The 7,903-nt window shown below is 56.3% G+C and overlaps 1 non-coding gene across 1 annotated transcript; it reads right to left on the minus strand.

The window, feature by feature from the left end:
* Positions 1–276: 276 nt before the first annotated feature.
* On the minus strand, positions 277–430 carry LOC146834803 (5.8S ribosomal RNA). The gene has a single exon (XR_014960824.1). It is a non-coding gene; the product is annotated as a 5.8S ribosomal RNA (ribosomal RNA).
* Between the last annotated feature and the right edge of the window lie 7,473 nt (positions 431–7,903).

A 7,903-nucleotide genomic window follows, 5' to 3' on the forward strand; every position in this document is an offset into this window, starting at 1 on the left:
GCGCCCGAGGCGCGTGCGTGCGTGCAGCCGGTGGGACACCACGGACAGCCACGCGCGGCACGCAGCCAGGTGCCCCGGGGCGGACCGGTCGCCAGGCCCCCTTCTCGGGGGGTCAAGCGCACCGGTGGTGTACCTCCGCGGCAGGACCCGGCCAGGGACCCTGCCAACGGGCAATCGGGGGGTCTGACCTTGTGGGGGGACGAAGGGGAAGCGGAGCTCACCCTGCGGCGGCCCCAGTCGCGTCCCGGGGAAGCCCCGGGGTGATTGACGATCAAGCGACCCTCAGACAGGCGTAGCCCCGGGAGGAACCCGGGGCCGCAAGGTATGTTCGAAGTGTCGATGATCAATGTGTCCTGCAATTCACACTAATTCTCGCAGCTAGCTGCGTTCTTCATCGATCCGCGAGCCGAGTGATCCACCGCCAAGACCAAGAGTCACAGGCAATTTTTCGAAAACGTGCTCCCACATGCGGGAGCAGGAGAGGCGGGAGGAAGGCGACGCCGTCCGTCGCCCGCGCGGCGAGACGGCACGGGTGCCCCGTTCAAGGCTTCCCCTCTGGGAGTCAGACAGCTCCGTCGTGGGGGGGGAAACATTGCCAGGCGCTCGGCCCGGGAGCCCGCCCCCACCCACCCGGGGGCGAGGGAGGGGGCTCCCAGAGCGACAGGAGCAGGCAGCCCCGCAGCCGCTGGTCCCTCCCGGGGTAACCCGGGAGAGACCACGCAAGTCTTCAAACCCCTCAGCCCGGCCACACGGGACCGGGTCGGACCGGGTACCTGGCAACGAGGGAGGGTCGCTCCACCTGCACATCAGCCGTCCGTCGCCGGATCGGCCCCGAGCCAACCGAGAGGAGCTGGGGTCCCCTCGCAGGCCCTCGGCCCCTTCTCTTCCAGGCCGCCCTGCCGCGCGAGAAGGGCCGCTCCTCGGACGCCCGAGACCCGGTGAGATCGGGCCGGGTCTCGGGACGCCTGGAGGGCCCAGTTGGCGCCAGGGCCTTTTTCGAGGGAGGAGTGGTGCCAGCCAAGGGATGCACTGCCATTCGGTTCCTGTGCCGGGTGAGCTTGGGTTCCGTCTCGGAGAGGGACAGGGGATGGGGGCCGCCCCCCGTCCCCGGTCCCTCACGCGTCGGTCGGGCCTTCCCCGGGGGAAGGGGCCCGCCGAAGTCCCGGTCCTAAACCCCAGCACCCCATGCGGCCGCGGACCGCTCCGCCGGCGCACACCAGGGCAGGGCCGGGCCCTGTGCCTACGGTGTGTGCTCGCAGGAGGCGGGCCGAGGGCTTCGGGCTGGCGCCGTCGGTCGCTCGGGCCGCTCCGCCGTTAATGATCCTTCCGCAGGTTCACCTACGGAAACCTTGTTACGACTTTTACTTCCTCTAGATAGTCAAGTTTGATCGTCTTCTCGGCGCTCCGCCAGGGCCGTTGCCGACCCCGGCGGGGCCGATCCGAGGACCTCACTGTAGGAGAGTAGGGTCTGCTTTCTATGTTCACCCCCACTTTTTGCTTTTGCTTTACTGGTTTGACTTAGATGTGGCTGTGGGCCTGCTAATCAAACCCACAGCCCTGCTGTTCTCTCTCTAAATTAATACTATATACTTTAGGTGCATAACCCATTTGGATAGGGTCACCTTATTGGCCCCTGTACAGTGTACCTTAGGTACCCAGGGCATAGGTGTATCCTAGGCCTACCAGGGGCTGCAGCATGTAATATGCCACCCCTGGCCTGGCCTTCCATTATGACACAACTGGCTGATCACTCAGCTGGGGCAGGGTCGTGTAATCACCCCTTGCTTAGGTGTAGTATTCCTATACCTATCTTATATATAGACACATGTGTACCTATCAGCCACTCCTATGGCAGGCCTTAACAATCCTGGAGGCAGAGTGCTTGGTAACATGTGAGATGGTGCTCTAGCATGAGCTGAGCCTGTCTGCAGCTTTCGGAACCATGTCCTTACAGCTGTTCTATGATATAGCCTACCATATGCTCTTAAAGTGCCTTATAATCTTAAACGGTTATGGTAACTATGGTTTGGCTTTATCAAAACATGTTGTGTAAGGTGTCTAACACTTTGGAATAATACCCTGATCCCATTTCTGAGGATGAGGATATTATCCCTCCCTTCTAGAGGGAGAAGACATGTTGAAACCTACTTACCCGGTTAAAGTTAACCAGAGCCCCAGCATCACAAAATGGATGCTGCTGCCACGACACAAGTCTGACCTCCTGCTGCCGGGAGTGATCCCGGCACGGGAGGCTTGGACAATAGGTTTCCTGCCTTGGGAGGTGCGAGCACCACCCCAGACAGGCCTTAGTGTATTGGGGCAGGGAGGGATGAAAGAAACGAGACACTGCCTGGGGCACACAAGGTGTCCCATGCATAGTCCAGTTCAAACCGGTGCTGGGGCACTCCAGCCCCAGTCCTGGCGCGAAACTGGACAAAGGGAAGGGGGTGTAACCACCCCCCTCCCAGGTCCCACCCATAAGGCGTGACCTAGCAGGCAACCCAGCCCCCCAGTTTAGTATAAGAGTGGTAGCTGGGCCCCAGGAGATTAGATTATCCTGAATCTGCAACTTGAACAGAAACTTTGGACCTTCGACATTCGACGAAAGAAGAAGACTGAAGAATCTCCCTTGTGGCCAAGGAGTGGCTACCCTGTGAAAACAGGCACCATGCTTTGCTGAAGTTCTACGAGGGACCGACTGCAGAGCCCGACCAGAGCCTTGACTTCCAGACTCCTCCGACCCTGATCCACATCCACAGCCGAGCTGAGATCCGTGGAGGCGATGAGAGATGTGGGACCGGCTACCTGGGAAAAGTGGCGAGTATCTTCCAGCGCAGCTTCTGAGGTACCCTCGAAGTTGTGCACCGGGGATTGAGAAGCCCCAACCCTAAGTACCATCTGCACCGAAGATCAGCCCCCCACACTCCACGAGTCCTGTGTGGGGCCCTTCAGCATTTTCCTGCTTGCCGCGTCTGTCCGGTGGCTTGCCCGTTGGCTAGCGGCCTTTGCGACGACACACCTTTGAATCTTCACTGCTGGTTTGGCTCCTCCAGACTGGCTCCCGCTCCTCTGCAAAAGAGAAGCACCCTAGACCTTTCTGGTCTGCACCAGAAGCAAGTCCTCCATTCTTCGTGGGTTCCGCTTGCCAAGGCTTGGTGAGTCCTAGTTCGACTTCGACGCCGCCGACAGCAAGAGCCTTCGTGGGACAGCTCGCCTCCTGGTCCTGGTCGTCCTCGACGTCTCCTGGTACCCATGGCTGCTGCGAGAAGCTTCACCTCTTCACCTGCATTCTTCACGACATCGCCTGGTTCCTTCCTGGTTCCACGTGGTCACTGGCTAGTGACCCAGACTCTGTCCCTTCTGCTTGCAGGTATCCGCTCTTCTTGATCCCAGCCTTGGGATCCACCGGACACTCTTCACTGACTGCCTGTCAGCAACTTTCCTTCAGGCATCCATAGAAGTCCACAACGAAACCCGACGCAAGTTCACACCTATGCACCCGCAGCCCGTGGACTAGGTAACTTGGGTACTTCGGTGCTCACAAGGGTATTGACTATCCTAGGGTCTATGTAGGAGAGTAGGGTCTGCTATCCTATGGTCACCCCAAATTTTTGCTTTTTGCTTCACTGGTTTTCGACATATTGAGGCTGTGGGCCTGCTAATCAGACCCCCAGCCTGCTGTTCTCTCTACTAAATTGACACTATGCACTCTAGGTGTATAACCAATTGGAACTGGATCACCCTGTGAGCCCCTGTACCAGTGTACACTAGGTACCCAGGGCATTGGTGTATCTAAGGCCTACCAGGGGCTGAAGCATGTATTGTGCCACCCCTGGCCTGGCCTAACAATTTGACACAACTGGCTGATCACTCAGCTGGGGCAGGGTCGTGTAATCACCCCTTGCTTAGGTGTAGTATTCCTATACCTATCTTATATATAGACACATGTGTATCTATCAGCCACTCCTATAGCAGGCCTTAACAATCCTGGAGGCAGAGTGCTTGGTAACATGTGAGATGGTGCTCTAGCATGAGCTGAGCCTGTCTGCAGCTTTCGGAACCATGTCCTTACAGCTGTTCTATGATATAGCCTACCATATACTCTTAAAGTGCCTTATAATCTTAAACGGTTATGGTAACTATGGTTTGGCTTTATAAAAACATGTCGTGTAAGGTGTCTAACACTTTGGAATAATACCCTGATCCCATTTCTGAGGATGAGGATATTATCCCTCCCTTCTAGAGGGAGAAGACATGTTGAAACCTACTTACCCGGTTAAAGTTAACCAGAGCCCCAGCATCACAAAATGGATGCTGCTGCCACGACACAAGTCTGACCTCCTGTTGCCGGGAGTGATCCCGGCACGGGAGGCTTGGACAATAGGTTTCCTGCCTTGGGAGGTGCGAGCACCACCCCAGACAGGCCTTAGTGTATTGGGGCAGGGAGGGATGAAAGAAACGAGACACTGCCTGGGGCACACAAGGTGTCCCATGCATAGTCCAGTTCAAACCGGTGCTGGGGCACTCCATCCCCAGTCCTGGCGCGAAACTGGACAAAGGGAAGGGGGATGTAACCACCCCCCTCCCAGGTCCCACCCATAAGGCGTGACCTAGCAGGCAACCCAGCCCCCCAGTTTAGTATAAGAGTGGTAGCTGGGCCCCAGGAGATTAGATTATCCTGAATCTGCAACTTGAACAGAAACTCTGGACCTTCGACATTCGACGAAAGAAGAAGACTGAAGAATCTCCCTTGTGGCCAAGGAGTGGCTGCCCTGTGCAAACAGGCACCATCAAGAGACTTACCCTTTGCTTTGCTGAAGTTCTACGAGGGACCGACTGCAGAGCCCGACCAGAGCCTTGACTTCCAGATTCCTCCGACCCTGATCCACATCCACAGCCGAGCTGAGATCCGTGGAGGCGACGAGAGACGTGGGACCGGCTACCTGGGAAAAGTGGCGAGTATCTTCCAGCGCAGCTTCTGATGTACCCTCGAAGTTGTGCACCGGGGATTGAGAAGCCCCAACCCTAAGCACCATCTGCACCGAAGATCAGCCCCTCACACTCCACGAGTCCTGCGTGGGGCCCTTCTGCATTTTCCTGCTTGCCGCGTCTGTCCGGTGGCTTGCCCGTTGGCTAGCGGCCTTTGCGACGACACACCTTTGAATCTTCACTGCTGGTTTGGCTCCTCCAGACTGGCTCCCGCTCCTCTGCAAAAGAGAAGCACCCTAGACCTTCCTGGTCTGCACCAGAAGCAAGTCCTCCATTCTTCGTGGGTTCCGCTTGCCAAGGCTTGGTGAGTCCTAGTTCGACTTCGACGCCGCCGACAGCAAGAGCCTTCGTGGGACAGCTCGCCTCCTGGTCCTGGTCGTCCTCGACGTCTCCTGGTACCCGTGGCTGCTGCGAGAAGCTTCACCTCTTCACCTGCATTCTTCATGACATCACCTGGTTCCTTCCTGGTTCCACGTGGTGACTGGCTAGTGACCCAGACTCTGTCCCTTCTGCTTGCAGGTATCCGCTCTTCTTGATCCCAGCCTTGGGATCCACCGGACACTCTTCACTGACTGCCTGTCAGCAACTTTCCTTCAGGCATCCATAGAAGTCCACGACGAAACCCGACGCAAGTTCACACCTATGCACCCGCAGCCCGTGGACTAGGTAACTTGGGTACTTCGGTGCTCACAAGGGTATTGACTATCCTAGGGTCTATGTAGGAGAGTAGGGTCTGCTATCCTATGGTCACCCCAAATTTTTGCTTTTTGCTTCACTGGTTTTTGACATATTGAGGCTGTGGGCCTGCTAATCAGACCCCCAGCCTGCTGTTCTCTCTACCAAATTGACACTATGCACTCTAGGTGTATAACCAATTGGAACTGGATCACCCTGTGAGCCCCTGTACCAGTGTACACTAGGTACCCAGGGCATTGGTGTATCTAAGGCCTACCAGGGGCTGAAGCATGTATTGTGCCACCCCTGGCCTGGCCTAACAATTTGACACAACTGGCTGATCACTCAGCTGGGGTAAGTTGGTGTAACCACCTCTTACTTAGGTGTAGTATACCTATACCTAACCTTAAATGGGACACATGTTAACCTATAAGTCACTCCTATGGCAGGCCTTAACAATCCTGAAGGCAGAGTGCTTGGTTCCATGTGAGATGGTGCTCTGGCATGAGCTGAGCCTGTCTGCAGTGGTCGGAACAACTTCCTTCTACCGTTTCCAGATATCGCCATACCATATACTCTTAAGTACATTATGAACCTCGCGGTTAAATGCTATCTTTGGTTTGGCTTTATCAAAACATGTCGAGTATGGTGTCATACAAATTGGAATACTAACCCCTCACCAATTCTGGCGACGGGGTTAGCATTCCACCCTTCTAGAGGGACACGACATGTACAGTACCTGAAACCCGGGTAAAATCAGACATAGCCTCAGCTCCACAAAATGGATGCTGCCACCACAGACAGAAGTCTGCCCTCCTGCTGCTGGGAGTCCTTCCAGCTTGGGAGACGTGGACAAAGGGTTTCCTGCCAGGGGAGGTGCGTGCACCACCCCAGACAGGATTTTGTGTATTGGTCAGGTAGGGCTTGAATTGAATCAGACATGCCTGAGGCTCACAAGGAGCCTCGGTGCATATGCCAGTTCAAACCGGTCCTGGGGCACACCAGCCCCGGACCTGGGGCGAGCTGGACAAAGGATTGGGGGTGTAACCACCCCCCTTCCTGGTCCCACCCTTAGGGAGGGACCTAGCAGGTAGTCCGGCCCCTAGAATCCGCTTAAAGGTAGGAGCTGTGTCCTAAGACTTCAGACATCCTGGAATCAACTTAACTACAAGAAGAAGACGGGAACTTCGACGCTCTGCTGCACAGAGGACAGAAGGAAATCTCCCCTATGGTCAGGGAGTGACAATCTTGCTAACGCAAGCACCAACCAGCTACTTGACGTCTGCGTTGCCGCCGCCTCCTGCCGGAGCCTGAGCCCAGAGCCCGACAAGACCTGGACCTCCAGACCTCTTACCACCCGATCCACAGTCCCTGAAAAGAAGGAACCCGTGGAGGCACCGAGACACGTGGAGCCAGCCATCTTGAAAGACCCACGACAAGCAGCAAGCGCGACAACAGAGGCTCCCTCCAAGTTGTGCTTTGGGTCCTGAGAAGCCCAACATCCGAGCAGCATCTGCACCAAAGGTGAGCCCTCCAGCATCTCCACGATCTGCGCGGAGCCCCTCTGCACTTTGCATCTCGACGCGCCTGCCCGGTCCCTGGCCCGTTGGCTAGTGGCCATTTTGGCGACGAACTTTGAAAACTACGATGCTGGTCTAGTTGCTCCAGACTGGCCCCTGCTTCTCTCCAAAGGAGCAGCCCCTCTGACCTTGCTGGTCAGAGTAATGAGCTTTCTTCATTCTTCACGACTTCTGCTTTTGCCAAGGCTTGTTTGCTTCCTTCGAGTCGCAGACACCGCCGACAGCGAGAGCCTGCGTGGGACAGCTCGTGAACCGACTCCTGGACGTCGTCGACCTTCAGGGACCACGTGGCTGCGGAGACAAGCTACACTTCACCACCTGTTTGCACCCGACATCGCCTGGTACCTACATGGTGCCACGCCGGTCACTGGCTAGTGACTGTGAACACTGTCCCCTCTGCTTTCAGGTCTTCTACAACTCCGATCCACTCTTGGATCCACCGCATCTCTTCTGGACCGGCCGCCTGCAGCATCTTTGTCATCAGGCTCCATTGAACAGATAGACGAAACCCGACGCACTTCGAGACCTATGCACCCGCTTCCTGTGGGTGAGGTAAAGCTGGCACTCCGGTGCCCAAGTGTAGAGAAACATCTCTAGTGTCTGTGTTTTAAGTCTTAAGTTCGTAGTCCATCCAGAAGACCCTTCTAGCAGTAACTTTT

The sequence above is a fragment of the Triturus cristatus genome, chromosome 4_2, assembly GCF_964204655.1.
Source record: "Triturus cristatus chromosome 4_2, aTriCri1.1, whole genome shotgun sequence".
NCBI lineage: Eukaryota > Metazoa > Chordata > Amphibia > Caudata > Salamandridae > Triturus > Triturus cristatus.